The 18613-nt window shown below is 41.4% G+C and overlaps 2 long non-coding RNA genes across 2 annotated transcripts in view; one reads left to right on the top strand and one right to left on the bottom strand.

Moving 5' to 3' along the window:
* The first annotated feature begins 10350 nt into the window (after window positions 1-10350).
* LOC130049334 (uncharacterized) overlaps window positions 10351-18613 on the top strand; it is a 14699-nt gene continuing 6436 nt past the window's right edge. Inside the window, exon 1 of the long non-coding RNA XR_008797837.1 lies at window positions 10351-10541. This is a non-coding gene — a long non-coding RNA (uncharacterized LOC130049334). The remainder of the gene's footprint in view (window positions 10542-18613) is intronic.
* Window positions 11962-14679, bottom strand: LOC125664065 (uncharacterized). Its single transcript, XR_008797826.1, has 4 exons — window positions 13888-14679; window positions 13060-13221; window positions 12740-12834; window positions 11962-12033 (listed from the first exon to the last, which is right to left on the bottom strand). It is a non-coding gene; the product is annotated as an uncharacterized LOC125664065 (long non-coding RNA).

Raw genomic sequence — 18613 nt, forward strand, 5'->3', positions numbered from 1 at the left:
TCCATCACTACACTAACAATACAGAGGTCCATCACTACAGTAACTACACAGAGGCCCATCACTACACTAACTACACAGAGGTCCATCACTAGACTAACAATACAGAGGCCCATCACTACACTAAGTACACAGAGGTCCATCACTACACTGAGTACACAGAGGTCCATCACTACACTAACTACACAGAAGTCCATCACTACACTAACTACACAGAGACCCATCACTACACTAACTACACAGAAGTCCATCACTAGACTAACAATACAGAGGCCCATCACTACACTAACTACACAGAGGCCCATCACTACACTAACAATACAGAGGTCCATCACTAGACTAACAATACAGAGGCCCATCACTACACTGAGTACACAGAGGCCCATCACTACACTAACTACACAGAGGTCCATCACTACACTAACTACACAGAGGTCCATCACTACACTGACTACACAGAGGGCCACCACTACAGTAACTACACAGAGGGCCACCACTACACTAACTACACAGAGGTCCATCACTACACTAACTACACAGAGGTCCATCACTACACTAACTACACAGAGGTCCATCACTACACTAACTACACAGAGACCCATCACTACACTAACTACACAGAGGTCCATCACTAGACTAACAATACAGAGGCCCATCACTACACTGACTACACAGAGGCCCATCACTACACTAACAATACAGAGGTCCATCACTACACTAACAATACAGAGGTCCATCACTACAGTAACTACACAGAGGCCCATCACTACACTAACTACACAGAGGTCCATCACTAGACTAACAATACAGAGGCCCGTCACTACACTGAGTACACAGAGGCCCATCACTACACTAACTACACAGAGGTCCATCACTACACTAACTACACAGAGGTCCATCACTACACTAACTACACAGAGGTCCATCACTACACTGACTACACAGAGGGCCACCACTACACTAACTACACAGAGGTCCATCACTACACTAACTACACAGAGGCCCGTCACTACACTAACTACACAGAGACCCATCACTACACTAACTACACAGAGGTCCATCACTACACTGACTACACAGAGAGCCACCACTACACTAACTACACAGAGGGCCACCACTACACTAACTACACAGAGGTCCATCACTACACTAACTACACAGAGGCCCGTCACTACACTAACTACACAGAGACCCATCACTACACTAACTACACAGAGGTCCATCACTAGACTAACAATACAGAGGCCCATCACTACACTGACTACACAGAGGCCCATCACTACACTAACAATACAGAGGTCCATCACTACAGTAACTACACAGAGGCCCATCACTACACTAACTACACAGAGGTCCATCACTACACTAACTACACAGAGGTCCATCACTACACTAACAATACAGAGATCCATCACTACACTAACAATACAGAGGTCCATCACTACAGTAACTACACAGAGGCCCATCACTACACTAACTACACAGAGGTCCATCACTAGACTAACAATACAGAGGCCCATCACTACACTGAGTACACAGAGGCCCATCACTACACTAACTACACAGAGGTCCATCACTACACTAACTACACAGAGGTCCATCACTACACTGACTACACAGAGGGCCACCACTACACTAACTACACAGAGGTCCATCACTACACTAACTACACAGAGGCCCGTCACTACACTAACTACACAGAGACCCATCACTACACTAACTACACAGAGGTCCATCACTAGACTAACAATACAGAGGCCCATCACTACACTGAGTACACAGAGGCTCATCACTACACTAACTACACAGAGGTCCATCACTACACTAACTACACAGAGGTCCATCACTACACTAACTACACAGAGGTCCATCACTACACTAACTACACAGAGGTCCATCACTAGACTAACAATACAGAGGCCCATCACTACACTGAGTACACAGAGGCTCATCACTACACTAACTACACAGAGGTCCATCACTACACTAACTACACAGAGGTCTATCACTACACTGACTACACAGAGGGCCACCACTACACTAACTACACAGAGGGCCACCACTACACTAACTACACAGAGGTCCATCACTACACTAACTACACAGAGGTCCATCACTACACTAACTACACAGAGGTCCATCACTACACTAACTACACAGAGGTCCATCACTACACTAACTACACAGAGGTCCATCACTACACTAACTACACAGAGACCCATCACTACACTAACTACACAGAGGTCCATCACTAGACTAACAATACAGAGGCCCATCACTACACTGACTACACAGAGGCCCATCACTACACTAACAATACAGAGGTCCATCACTACACTAACAATACAGAGGTCCATCACTACAGTAACTACACAGAGGCCCATCACTACACTAACTACACAGAGGTCCATCACTAGACTAACAATACAGAGGCCCATAACTACACTGAGTACACAGAGGCCCATCACTACACTAACTACACAGAGGTCCATCACTACACTAACTACACAGAGGTCCATCACTACACTGACTGCACAGAGGGCCACCACTACACTAACTACACAGAGGTCCATCACTACACTAACTACACACAGGCCAGTCACTACACTAACTACACAGAGACCCATCACTACACTAACTACACAGAGGTCCATCACTACACTGACTACACAGAGGGCCACCACTACAGTAACTACACAGAGGTCCATCACTACACTAACAATACAGAGGTCCATTACTACACTAACAATACAGAGGTCCATCACTACAGTAATTACACAGAGGCCCATCACTACACTAACTACACAGAGGTCCATCACTAGACTAACAATACAGAGGCCCATCACTACACTGAGTACACAGAGGCCCATCACTACACTAACTACACAGAGGTCCATCACTACACTAACTACACAGAGGTCCATCACTACACTAACTACACAGAGGTCCATCACTACACTAACTACACAGAGACCCATAACTACACTAACTACACAGAGGTCCATCACTAGACTAACAATACAGAGGCCCATCACTACACTGACTACACAGAGGCCCATCACTACACTAACAATACAGAGGTCCATCACTACACTAACAATACAGAGGTCCATCACTACAGTAATTACACAGAGGCCCATCACTACACTAACTACACAGAGGTCCATCACTACACTAACAATACAGAGGTCCATCACTACAGTAACTACACAGAGGCCCATCACTACACTAACTACACAGAGGTCCATCACTAGACTAACAATACAGAGGCCCATCACTACACTGAGTACACAGAGGCCCATCACTACACTAACTACACAGAGGTCCATCACTACACTAACTACACAGAGGTCCATCACTACACTAACTACACTGAGGTCCATCACTACATTGACTACACAGAGGGCCACCACTACACTAACTACACAGAGGTCCATCACTACACTAACTACACAGAGGCCCGTCACTACACTAACTACACAGAGACCCATCACTACACTAACTACACAGAGGTCCATCACTACACTGACTACACAGAGGGCCACCACTACACTAACTACACAGAAGGCCACCACTACACTAACTACACAGAGGTCCATCACTACACTAACTACACAGAGGCCCGTCACTACACTAACTACACAGAGACCCATCACTACACTAACTACACAGAGGTCCATCACTAGACTAACAATACAGAGGCCCATCACTACACTGACTACACAGAGGTCCATCACTACACTAACAATACAGAGGCCCGTCACTACACTAACTACACAGAGACCCATCACTACACTAACTACACAGAGGTCCATCACTAGACTAACAATACAGAGGCCCATCACTACACTGACTACACAGAGGCCCATCACTACACTAACAATACAGAGGTCCATCACTACAGTAACTACACAGAGGCCCATCACTACACTAACTACACAGAGGTCCATCACTACACTAACTACACAGAGGTCCATCACTACACTAACAATACAGAGATCCATCACTACAGTAACTACACAGAGGCCCATCACTACACTAACTACACAGAGGTCCATCACTAGACTAACAATACAGAGGCCCATCACTACACTGAGTACACAGAGGCCCATCACTACACTAACTACACAGAGGTCCATCACTACACTAACTACACAGAGGTCCATCACTACACTAACTACACAGAGGTCCATCACTACACTGACTACACAGAGGGCCACCACTACACTAACTACACAGAGGTCCATCACTACACTAACTACACAGAGGCCCGTCACTACACTAACTACACAGAGACCCATCACTACACTAACTACACAGAGGTCCATCACTACACTGACTACACAGAGGGCCACCACTACACTAACTACACAGAGGGCCACCACTACACTAACTACACAGAGGTCCATCACTACACTAACTACACAGAGGCCCGTCACTACACTAACTACACAGAGACCCATCACTACACTAACTACACAGAGGTCCATCACTAGACTAACAATACAGAGGCCCATCACTACACTGACTACACAGAGGCCCATCACTACACTAACAATACAGAGGTCCATCACTAGAGTAACTACACAGAGGCCCATCACTACACTAACTACACAGAGGTCCATCACTAGACTAACAATACAGAGGCCCATCACTACACTGAGTACACAGAGGCCCATCACTACACTAACTACACAGAGGTCCATCACTACACTAACTACACAGAGGTCCATCACTACACTGACTACACAGAGGGCCACCACTACACTAACTACACAGAGGTCCATCACTACACTAACTACACAGAGGCCCGTCACTACACTAACTACACAGAGACCCATCACTACACTAACTACACAGAGGTCCATCACTACACTAACTACACAGAGACCCATCACTACACTAACTACACAGAGGTCCATCACTAGACTAACAATACAGAGGCCCATCACTACACTGACTACACAGAGGCCCATCACTAGACTAACAATACAGAGGCCCATCACTACACTAACTACACAGAAGTCCATCACTAGACTAACAATACAGAGGCCCATCACTACACTGACTACACAGAGGCCCATCACTACACTAACAATACAGAGGTCCATCACTACAGTAACTACACAGAGGTCCATCACTAGACTAACAATACAGAGGCCCATCACTACACTGAGTACACAGAGGCCCATCACTACACTAACTACACAGAGGTCCATCACTACACTAACTACACAGAGGTCCATCACTACACTAACTACACAGAGGTCCATCACTACACTAACTACACAGAGGTCCATCACTACACTAACTACACAGAGACCCATCACTACACTAACTACACAGAGGTCCATCACTAGACTAACAATACAGAGGCCCATCACTACACTGAGTACACAGAGGCCCATCACTACACTAACTACACAGAGGTCCATCACTACACTAACTACACAGAGGTCCATCACTACACTGACTGCACAGAGGGCCACCACTACACTAACTACACAGAGGTCCATCACTACACTAACTACACAGAGGCCAGTCACTACACTAACTACACAGAGGCCCATCACTACACTAACTACACCGAGGTCCATCACTACACTGACTACACAGAGGGCCACCACTACAGTAACTACACAGAGGGCCACCACTACACTAACTACACAGAGGTCCATCACTACACTAACTCCACAGAGGTCCATCACTACACTAACTACACAGAGGTCCATCACTACACTAACTACACAGAGGTCCATCACTACACTAACTACACAGAGGTCCATCACTACACTAACTACACAGAGACCCATCACTACACTAACTACACAGAAGTCCATCACTAGACTAACAATACAGAGGCCCATCACTACACTGACTACACAGAGGCCCATCACTACACTAACAATACAGAGGTCCATCACTACAGTAACTACACAGAGGCCCATCACTACACTAACTACACAGAGGTCCATCACTACACTAACTACACAGAGGTCCATCACTACACTAACAATACAGAGGTCCATCACTACACTAACAATACAGAGGTCCATCACTACAGTAATTACACAGAGGCCCATCACTACACTAACTACACAGAGGTCCATCACTAGACTAACAATACAGAGGCCCATCACTACACTGAGTACACAGAGGCCCATCACTACACTAACTACACAGAGGTCCATCACTACACTAACTACACAGAGGTCCATCACTACACTAACTACACAGAGGTCCATCACTACACTAACTACACAGAGGTCCATCACTACACTAACTACACAGAGGTCCATCACTACACTAACTACACAGAGACCCATCACTACACTAACTACACAGAGGTCCATCACTAGACTAACAATACAGAGGCCCATCACTACACTGACTACACAGAGGCCCATCACTACACTAACAATACAGAGATCCATCACTACACTAACAATACAGAGGTCCATCACTACAGTAACTACACAGAGGCCCATCACTACACTAACTACACAGAGGTCCATCACTAGACTAACAATACAGAGGCCCATCACTACACTGAATACACAGAGGCCCATCACTACACTAACTACACAGAGGTCCATCACTACACTAACTACACAGAGGTCCATCACTACACTAACTACACAGAGGTCCATCACTACACTGACTACACAGAGGGCCACCACTACACTAACTACACAGAGGTCCATCACTACACTAACTACACAGAGGCCCGTCACTACACTAACTACACAGAGACCCATCACTACACTAACTACACAGAGGTCCATCACTACACTGACTACACAGAGGGCCACCACTACACTAACTACACAGAGGGCCACCACTACACTAACTACACAGAGGTCCATCACTACACTAACTACACAGAGGCCCGTCACTACACTAACTACACAGAGACCCATCACTACACTAACTACACAGAGGTCCATCACTAGACTAACAATACAGAGGCCCATCACTACACTGACTACACAGAGGCCCATCACTACACTAACAATACAGAGGTCCATCACTACAGTAACTACACAGAGGCCCATCACTACACTAACTACACAGAGGTCCATCACTACACTAACTACACAGAGGTCCATCACTACACTAACAATACAGAGGTCCATCACTACACTAACAATACAGAGGTCCATCACTACAGTAACTACACAGAGGCCCATCACTACACTAACTACACAGAGGTCCATCACTAGACTAACAATACAGAGGCCCATCACTACACTGAGTACACAGAGGTCCATCACTACACTAACTACACAGAGGTCCATCACTACACTAACTACACAGAGGTCCATCACTACACTGACTACACAGAGGGCCACCACTACACTAACTACACAGAGGTCCATCACTACACTAACTACACAGAGGCCCGTCACTACACTAACTACACAGAGACCCATCACTACACTAACTACACAGAGGTCCATCACTACACTGACTACACAGAGGGCCACCACTACACTAACTACACAGAGGGCCACCACTACACTAACTACAGAGAGGTCCATCACTACACTAACTACACAGAGGCCCGTCACTACACTAACTACACAGAGACCCATCACTACACTGACTACACAGAGGTCCATCACTAGACTAACAATACAGAGGTCCATCACTACACTAACTACATAGAGGCCCATCACTACACTGACTACACAGAGGTCCATCACTACACTATCTATACAGATGTCCATCACTAGACTAACAATACAGAGGTCCATCACTACACTAACTACACAGAGGTCCATCACTACACTAACTACACAGAGGCCCACCACTACACTAACTGTACAGAGGCCCATCACTACAGTAACTGTACAGAGCATAATCATCACAATTCTCAGTCACTTTACACAAAACACACATAATAAATAACGATGATCACATGGCATGTCTCTAAAATAAAACTTTATTCTCAAAATTACCGGCTCATTGTACCTCATGTATCAATAATGGTTTGAGAGAATAAACTGAACTGATCCAGGCAAGATCCAATCAGAAATAATTATATGCATAAGTGACGGTCTGTATACGCTACACTTCGAGGGATCAAGACAGTCTATGCAAAAGTCTTTGTCAGACCGATAAACCTAATGTAACCAAGCAAAACACGTAAAAATGCAAAACCAAGGAAATCTTATTTATTATTCTAATAATACTCTACCAGGGATCCCTCCCGCATAACACTTTAGACAGTCCATGCGGTTTTAATCACATTTACGGATTTGGATTTGTGTGATATTTGTTACTTAAAACAAACATTTAAATGACTCTGCGTCAAAACAGTAAAGCTCAAAACCGGACACTGAGACATCCGACATTCCGGTCCGGTGCAAAAAATGACGCATCGGACCTGAGGCACTGTACATCGGTCAGATCCGACAGTCCGATGTATTTCACAGACAGGATCAAGAATGATAATCTTTGACTTTGTGGACACAACGTCTCCGAAACCAATCAATGGATTTTGTTCAAATTTTGTAGGATTGTTTAATGTTAGTCACCATATGTAACTGATCATATTTCGCTGCTCTTTTCATTTGATCAATTTTACAGGAGTTATGGGACTTTTGTGCTAATCAACTTTTTGCGTCGGCTAGGGACATATGGTTATGAGTAGCAATCTCGTTTGATTAAATAGAGTAAATTTGAAAGTATTCATTTTCAAAATATTTATAGGTTATAGACTTTGTATGGGAAAATATGACGACCGAGTTTTTTTGGCGCATAGACAGACCGAGCTTGCGAGGTCCGTTCGCGACAAAAAACGAGGTCGTCATATTTCCCATACAAAGTGTATAAGGGCTGTTCCAGAAATGATCAAATGGGGGGGGGTCGGGCGGCAAACAATATTTTTTTGTGTGGGTGGTCGTATTTTTTCATATTTTAATTGGTCCGTGGTTGGACTGTTAAAAAATTATTTATTATGGGTAGTGGGTAGTTTCTATTGTTTTATTTTGTGCCACGTGGGTGTTGAGTTTTCAGAATATTTTTATTGTCGCTCTTGTCGTGTTGGTTACAAAACGTCGGGGGAAAATTGAAAACGTGCTCTCGAAATGCTGCTTTCGAAATCGGAAATCGGAAGTAACATAGAACTATTCGAGTTGTCGCTCTTTGCAGCGCATAACTTTCCATTACGGCACTCTTCAAATTAGAGGCGCGTTTAGTAGGGTCCCTTTGGACGTGATGGCGGCGAACTCTGTTCTGTAGATTATTACAGTTTACAGTGCATCGGTTTTGGGAATATTGTGAAACCAATAGGTATTCCGTTTTCTAATAAAAATAGGCAAACCTTAGTTGATTTAAACGAGGGTACCGATGCGTTATATTTATCAGTCGGTGTGATGGTGATTTAGAGGCCTCCGGGCGCGGGCTCCATTAGAAGACAAACGATTCGTGGAAAAACATATCCATACCCATTTCATAATAATAGCATCGTTTGGACTCTCAATCTTTCCAACATTCCCGCCATAGATGCCTTTGATTGTTGATGTGACATCATTTCTTCAGAACTACTGTGATACAATGTCGCACACGCATTACCGTGTCATTGACTAGAATGTTTGTCCCGAAAACCTCGCAAGATTTTTACCGTTTTCATTTTTAAAAATATTTTTGTGGTGGGTCTGGTTAGTTTTTTTTTTTATTAGATGGGTCATTGTAAAATGAGTTTATTAATTTGATGGGTCATGGGGTAATTTTTTATTTTTTTTTATGGGTGCTTGGTATATACAAAAGGTGCCTCCCGACCCCCCCATGTATTTATTTCTGGAATAGCCCTAACCTTTTTATTATATACTTTCAATTTCATTTAGAAACTAACAATAATTTTATTTTTAACAATAACTTTATCGGTTCAACTGAGTAAAAGATGAAAAACACGAAAAATTTGAAAGTTAACTGCGTAAAAATTTGATTGTGACGTAACGTTTGCGGGCCGGAATGTTTCCGGGCATATATCGTGTGATATATGCCCGCAAACTTTTAAGGAAAAAAGAAGAGATGAAATTGAAAGTATATAATAATGTTGTATATTATCCTCCAGTTCATATCTCTCTAGTGTAGCAGTCCTCCTTAAATCTCATTGATGCATCTGTCAGCTGTATGATGAAGTTGCATTCGCGTAACAACAGTTGTCTCATTTAAACAATTTCCATATTCGCTTACAATTCAAATCTAATCAGAAAGGTATGAAAAAGAAATCATCTAAATTACGGAAATGTTTGATTCTTCTCGGCATGATTTGTGAAAGTGTTTTTGTCTTTCTTAATGAAAATTGTAATTCTCTCAGACAAGTGTCAATGTTTTTTTCAGAAGTCCGTCCAGGTAGAGGGAATCTGCCGCTTGACCAGTATCACTGATCGGGTCAGTGGTTATCCCCAGTACCTCAAGGTCACTATCACAGAGGAGTTCCCTCATAGCATCACTATTCCAGGTGAACTCAATCCCTATAGTATGATGAAAGGTTTACTCCAGATACCCCAGGACTACAGCTGTTTTCTTATTTAGTAAGTGTGTATGTGTTAAGAAAATGTTATTCTATTCCATCATTTTAATTTTTTAGATGTTCTTATGAAAGGTTGTTTTGTCAGCTGGAAGAACTTCTCACCCTTATATTTGCATTACTCACCAACCCCCAAGTACCAAGGACTATTGTACATGTCATCACTCACCCACCCCCAAGTACCAAGGACTATTGTACATGTCATGACTCACCCACCCTCGAGTACAGGAGGTTATTGTACATGTAATCACCCTTACAGAAAAAAGGTACATTTTGGGTACCTTTGTTGGGTACACTTTTGGGTACATTTTGGATACATTACAGGTACAATTTGGGTACTTTACGGGTACACTTTAGGTACACCTAAAAGTACCCGGAGTGTACCCAAAAGGTACCTGGAATGTACCTAAAGTGTACCTAAAAGTCTACCCTTTTTGGAATCGGACTTTGAAAATATTTCTAGCTGCAGACAGGTACTTTTTCGGGTACATTGTTCTTTCCCATGCAACTGTCTAAGTTAAAATTTTCCGGGGTACCTTTTGGGTACCTTATTATTTCCAACTTTCCAAGTATCAATTTTTAGGGTACCTTCTGGGTACAATATTTTTGGGTACACACTTTGGGTACGCTTCGGGTACACTAAAAAGTACCCAGAATGTACCTAAAGGGTACCCAAAAGTCTACCCTTTTTGGAACCGGACTTTAAAAATATTTTTAGCTGGAGGCGGGTACTTTTTCGGGTACATTTTCTTTCCCGTACAACTTTTTAAGGTTTTAATTTTTGGGGTATCGTTTAGGTACAATTTTGTCAACATTGTTGTTCCCATTTTGGGGTACCTTTTGGGTACATTTCTTTGATACATTTTCAGGGTATATTATGGGTGCATTATTGATACAATCCAGGTACATTTTAGGTACTTTTCAGGTACAATCCAGGTACCATTTCAGAAACTTTTCTGGTACATTTTAGGTACAATTCTGCTACTATTTTAGGTACTATTCAGGTACATTATTGGTAAAATCCGGTTACCAATTTAGACAGTTTTTAGGTACAAACTGGGTACATTTTAGGTACATTATAGGTACTTTACGGGTACAATTTTAGGTACAAACCCGGTGCCATTTTAGGTACAAACTGGGTACATTTTAGGTACATTATAGGTACTTTACGGGTACAATTTTAGGTACAAACCCGGTGCCATTTTAGGTACATTTTGGGTACATTCCGGGTACAGCATAAGTACCATTTTAAGTACACTCTGGGTGCCATTTTAGGCACTTTTTGGGTACCATTTATGGCATTTTCCAGACTTTGCTTGCCTCTCCTAAAGTATGCTTGACTAACACTTCAAATGTACTGGAGTTCTGCTAGTTTTCATGAATATTACCAACCATGTGTCCTGAAAAAATGAAGAATCTTAATATATGAGAAATTGTATTTAATTCATACTATAAAAATTATGACAAAGCTTCTCTTCTTCGTAATCCTATTTCTCCTGCAAATAAGAAAAAAAAAACCATTTAATGAAATATAATAAAACCAAATCACAATATGAATGTAGTTTATACTGCACTTTTCTTTGTCTTTAATTCAGTTGACTCGACGCTTTAAATTATCTTTATTTTACACCCGTTTAGTCTCTTGTAACCTTCTAAATTAAATATACTTATATATTATATTTTCTTGGATATTGTTCCTTTATTATTAATTCGATTAAAATCTAACAAATACATGTAAATAAGTGCATAAATGAAAGAAATTAAAAAAAAACATTTTCATCATAAATGATTACCACATGCAATACAATACCAAGATTGCAATGAAAATATTTTAACTTATCTAACTTTGCATTAAATGGTTGTGCTAGATAATCATTCTTAACAGCAACAAGACATGAATGTGAACCATGGATGCCCCCAAACTTAACGCTTTTCAAGACAAGTAGGTCAAAATTCATGTCAAGTTCAGAAGATCAAATTTGGTACCATCAGAAAGGTCAAAAGGTCATTAATGAGGTACTTATATATACAGTTTGTATATATATTAAAAAATATTTTCTTGTCACAAAGAATAAAAATGGCAAATATAAAATCCCTACCCATTTTAGTTGAAAAGTTATAACTAAGTTAAAGTTATATCAATATGCCACTTATATTTTATTACAGATCATAGGATACAAAATATTTTAACAGCAATATTACCTGCGCATTTTAAAAAGTTTCACAAAAATGAGCTGTTGATTCTCTGGATAAGTTTTTGCTCACTTTCCTTTGGGAGAACATTGATGACGTACATTCTAAAAAAAATAATAATGCAATTATTTTGTGGGCATGTTATATATCTATTTAAAATTAATAGAAACAGTTTGTATGATCTGTTCAAATTAAATCAGTGATTTGAAACTGATAGTGGAATTAAAGTCATCCCAATTTGACTTGCTGTCAAACAAATTTAAGACATATCAGGGTCATGGACTTCCCATCCACTATACATATAGGCCTAGCAGTCTCATTGGACTTACCTAAAATGTGCATGAACTGAAGTGTCATTCAGAGTAAACTCATTTTGGAACTATATAAACATTGATCCAGGTCTGCATAGTGTAATTCTCAGAATGGCATATTAAAACCAGTCTGGTCAGTGGTCACACCATATAAATTCTGTATCTATCATGAATTATATTCTGAAAGAGAAATGAAATTGTAAATAATCAAAGGATACCAAAGACCTTCTTATAACCAAATTACAGGACAATAAATAAATATTTCTAATCACTGGTCACTTGCGCTATCAACTTAAATTTTTACTTGTCAATTGATAACTCTTACTGTTCCTTCGGACCAATCTGATTAAAACCAGCTCCTCGATCCGCTCCTCGTATTGCGACAACATAAAAATAAAGGAGCGGATCGAGCTGATTTTAACATAATGCCGACGTTCAACTTAAGTTATTTCAGTTTGACCTGCTTTGTACATAATAAGAGTGGTTAAACTATGAGGTGTTACAAATGAAATAGCATTGCTGTGTCTAGCGAGTAGATATCTAGTTGATGCAAATCGCGGGTTATCAAGTGCCGGGTAGAAAATGAAAATCGTCTAGTGTCCGACAATAGACGCATTTAGACTAGTTAGCGAATTTCATTGTCCTACTTTACAAAAGACACATGAGTTACATAATTCAAGATACCTCTGACTGTTACCCTTGCTTTCTTTATATGTTATGTGCAGTGAAGATGATCAGACACAAATGTGAAAGGGATAAGAATCGGAGGAATTTCGGATTATCAGTGATCATGACTGGCATGAAGTCAAAGAATCTACAAAATACACTAGTGTGTAAATCACTTACTTAATGGTTGGGAGTCTCTTCAGGATAACACCACGAACTCCCTCGGGTCCCTGTTGAAGGCTATTCTTTGTCTGTTCATAATGTTTACGGTAGGTCACAACATCATAAAAATGGCGTCTGCATGGTCTGCATGCTGACTATGCGCGGGAACTCGGAGTGCACACCCGATGCTTTTTATCAGGAACCCGATCTCAATTTACGGTCGTTAGAGCCAAGTACTGTGAAGACCCGCTCTGAATTGATTGGTTAATTAATTAATAAGTTAACTAGTTTATAAAAATAATATGATGATCTTCAATAATTTCCTTCTGCAGGGACATCTTTTGACATACAGTGTATATCAATATTAAAAAAAAAACAACACTCCCCCCCCCCCAAAAAAAAATCAAGTACAGATAGATCCATATATGTATGTATTATGATATATACAGATTGTTTACCAAATATATAATTAAATTCAGTGACTGTCAGATAATTTTTTCTTATGAAATTGCTGCAGACTAACAATCATGTAGCATTATCAAGTTCAAAAGACTATATCTTACTACTAGGTCTCTACAATTATTTATTTTTGATTGTTATGTTTTTAAAAAATGGAAAATAGCTTTCCATTTAGAGGTTTAGGGATGGATCCCTTCATGTAATCCTTCAGATTTTCTTTAATACTATAGCTACCTTAATGGCAGAACAAAAAAAACTTTTTATAGATAAATTAAAATTCATTAACATCAACAGGATTTGCACTATTTCATATATATATATATATATTTTTAAACAAAAAATGTCTACAACATACATACATCAATAAAAAAAAAACATGCCAGATTGAAGTTGGGTACATAATGCTGGTACAATTGACTATAAAAGCTTTCTTATTTCAAAATCAGTTGTGAAATTGTTTAATGTTTATTTTCATATTATTTGTATCTGTTGTGAAATGACAAGGTTTATTTAAATGGGTACATTTCGGGTACATTTTCAATAGTCACATTTAAAGTTGGTACATTACGGGTACAATTTAACTTTTTAATTTACCCAGGGTACATTTCTGGTAAACATTTCAACATTAATATTTTTTGTTGGGTACATTTCGGGTACATTTCAACTTAGTAACTTTAAAGTGGGTACATATCGAATACATTTTAACTTCCTTAATTGATACCCTGGGTACAATTCGGGTACATTTGAACATTTATATTTTTCTGTTGGGTACATTTCAGGTACATTTTAACTTTTCAATTTTTAATCTGGGTACATTTTGGGTACTTTTTACAATAGCCGGGTACGTTCCGGGTACTGTCGAAAAATGGCTAAGTTTTTTGCGGGTACTTTTTGGGTACATTTTTCAAGGAAAAAGTTGCTTCGGGTACCTTACAGATACATTTTGGGTACCTTTCGGGTACATTTCATTTCTGTAAGGGCATTTACCCACCCCCGAGTACAAGGGTTATTGTACATGTCATTACTCACCCACCCCCGACTACAGGGGTTATTCTACATGTCATCACTCTCCCACCCCCGAGTACAGGGGGTTATTGTACATGTATGTCATCACTCACCCACCCCCAAGTACAGGGGTTATTGTACATGACATCATTCACCCACCCCTGAGTACAGGGGGTTATTGTACATGTCATCACTCACCCACCACCGAGTACAGGGGTTATTGTACATGTCATCACCAACCCACCCCCGAGTACAGGGGGTTATTATACCCCCCGCAACAAGTTGTGGGGAGGTATACTGGAATTGGGTTGTATGTCTGTCCGTCCGTCCGTCTGTCCGTCCGTCCGTCTGTAGACGCAATGGTTTCCGGGCTCTAAAGTGTTATCCTTTCCACCTACCGTCACCATATCATACATATGGACTACACATGGGATGAAGATGTTCCCTATCGATTTTGGAGTCAAAAGGTCAAAGGTCAAGCGCACTGGACATCGAAGTAGCAATATGGTTTCCGGGCTCTAAAGCGTTATCCTTTCCAGCTACAGTCACCATATCATACATATGGACTACCCATGGGATGAAGATGTTCCCTATTGATTTTGGGGTCAAAAGGTCAAAGGTCAAGCGCACTGGACATCGAAGTAGAAATATGGTTTCCGGGCTCTAAAGCATTATCCTTTGCACCTACAGTCACCATATCATACATATGGACTACCCATGGGATGAAGATGTTCCCTATCGATTTTGGGGTCAAAAGGTCAAAGGTCAAGCACACTGGACATTGAAGTAGCAATATGGTTTCCGGGCTCTAAAGTGTTATCCTTTCCACCCACAGTCACCATATCATACATATGGACTACCCATGGGATGAAGATGTTCCCTATTGATTTTGGGGTCAAAGGTCACGCGCACTGGACATCGAAGTAGCAATATGGGTCGGATTGTTATGCCATCAGCGATTTTTTTCCTTATATAACTGGTACCGATAAACGGTACCATTCCCAATGCCAAAAACTGTTGATTTTTCCCAATTTTGAGACTAAAAATTCCCAACTTACTTTCCGAAAAATAGACCGCTGACATCGTAATTTACTTAGTCTGAAACGATATACAAGTTAAGTAAAATGTTCACTTCTGGTATTAAATCGAAAGTACAGATCATGGCAGTGCGCATGTTTTGTAGAGCTACAGCGATTCTAAAACAATCCAACAGCAAATATTACCGTAAAAAGTTTGTAAAGAGATGAATAGTTCTTGTTTTGTTCTCTTTTTTTCTTTTCTTTTATTTAATATCATTTGCTGAAAATTTGTAGAAAATTCCCAATTTGTTCGATTTTGACACTATTTTTCCCAATTGAATGGGTACCGGTACCAGTACCAGTGGGTAGAAAAAAATCGCTGGGGCCCATTTGTGTTTTACACTCAGAAAAGAGGTAGTTTATACCTATTACCAACACCCTTTGGGAGATTGGGGTAAGCGGGGGGTATTCTTAGTGAGCATTGCTCACAGTACCTTTTGTTGTACATGTCACCACACCCACCCCCAAGTACAGGGGGTTATTGTATATATATGTCATCAATCACCCATCCCCGAGTACAGGGGTTATTGTACATGTCATCACTCACCTACCCCCGAGTACAGGGGGTTATTATACATGTCATCACTCACACACCCCGAGTACAGGGGGTTATTGTACATGTCATCACTCACCCACCCTGAGTACAGGGGGTTATTGTACATGTCATCACTCACCCACCCCAAGTACAGGGGGTTATTGTACATGACATCACTCACCCACTCCTGAGTACAGGGGGTTATTGTACATGTCATCACTCACCCACCCCCGAGTACAGGGGGTTATTATACCCCCCGCAACAAGTTGTGGGGGGGGGGGTATACTGGAATCGGGTTGTCTGTCTGTCCGTCCGTCCGTCTGTAGACGCAATGGTTTCCGGGCTCTAAAGTGTTATCCTTTCCACCTACCGTCACCATATCATACATATGGACTACACATGGGATGAAGATGTTCCCTATCGAATTTGGAGTCAAAAGGTCAAAGGTCAAGCGCACTGGACATCGAAGTAGCAATATGGTTTCCGGGCTCTAAAGCGTTATCCTTTCCACCTACCGTCACCATATCATACATATGGACTACCCATGGGATGAAGATGTTCCCTATTGATTTTGGGGTCAAAGGTCAAGCGCACTGGACATCGAAGTAGCAATATGGTTTCCGGGCTCTAAAGCGTTATCCTTTCCAGCTACAGTCACCATATCATACATATGGACTACCCATGGGATGAAGATGTTCCCTATCGATTTTGGGGTCCAAAGGTCAAGTGCACTGGACATTGAAGTAGCAATATGGTTTCCGGGCTCTAAAGCGTTATCCTTTCCAGCTACAGTCACCATATCATACATATGGACTACCCATGGGATGAAGATGTTCCCTATCGATTTTGGGGTCCAAAGGTCAAGTGCACTGGACATTGAAGTAGCAATATGGTTTCCGGGCTCTAAAGCGTTATCCTTTCCAGCTACAGTCACCATATCATACATATGGACTACCCATGGGATGAAGATGTTCCCTATCGATTTTGGGGTCCAAAGGTCAAGTGCACTGGACATTGAAGTAGCAATATGGTTTCCGGACTCTAAAGCGTTATCCTTTCCACCCACAGTCACCATATCATACATATGGACTACCCATGGGATGAAGGTGTTCCCTATTGATTTTTGGGGTCAAAGGTCACGCGCACTGGACATCGAAGTAGCAATATGGGTCGGATTGTTATGCCATTTGTTTTTTACACTCAGAAAAGAGGTAGTTTATACCTATTACCAACACCCTTTGGGAGATTGGGGTAAGTGGGGGGTATTCTTAGTGAGCATTGCTCACAGTACCTCTTGTTGTACATGTCACCACACCCACCCCCAAGTACAGGGGGTTATTGTATATATATGTCATCAATCACCCATCCCCGAGTACAGGGGGTTATTGTGCATGTCATCACTCACCCATCCCCGAGTACAGGAATTATTGTACGTCATCAATCACACACCCCCGAGTACAGGAGGTTATTGTACATGTCATCACTCACCCACCACGAGTACAGGGGGTTATTGTAAATGTCATCACTCACCTACCCCCGAGTACAGGGGGTATTGTAAATGTCATCACTCACCTACCCCCGAGTACAGAGGTTGTTGTACATGTCATCACTCAACCCCCCCCCCCCCAGAGTACAGGGGTTATTGTACTACATGTCATCTCTCACC

This window comes from Ostrea edulis, chromosome 8, assembly GCF_947568905.1.
Source record: "Ostrea edulis chromosome 8, xbOstEdul1.1, whole genome shotgun sequence".
In the NCBI taxonomy this organism is placed as follows: domain Eukaryota; kingdom Metazoa; phylum Mollusca; class Bivalvia; order Ostreida; family Ostreidae; genus Ostrea; species Ostrea edulis.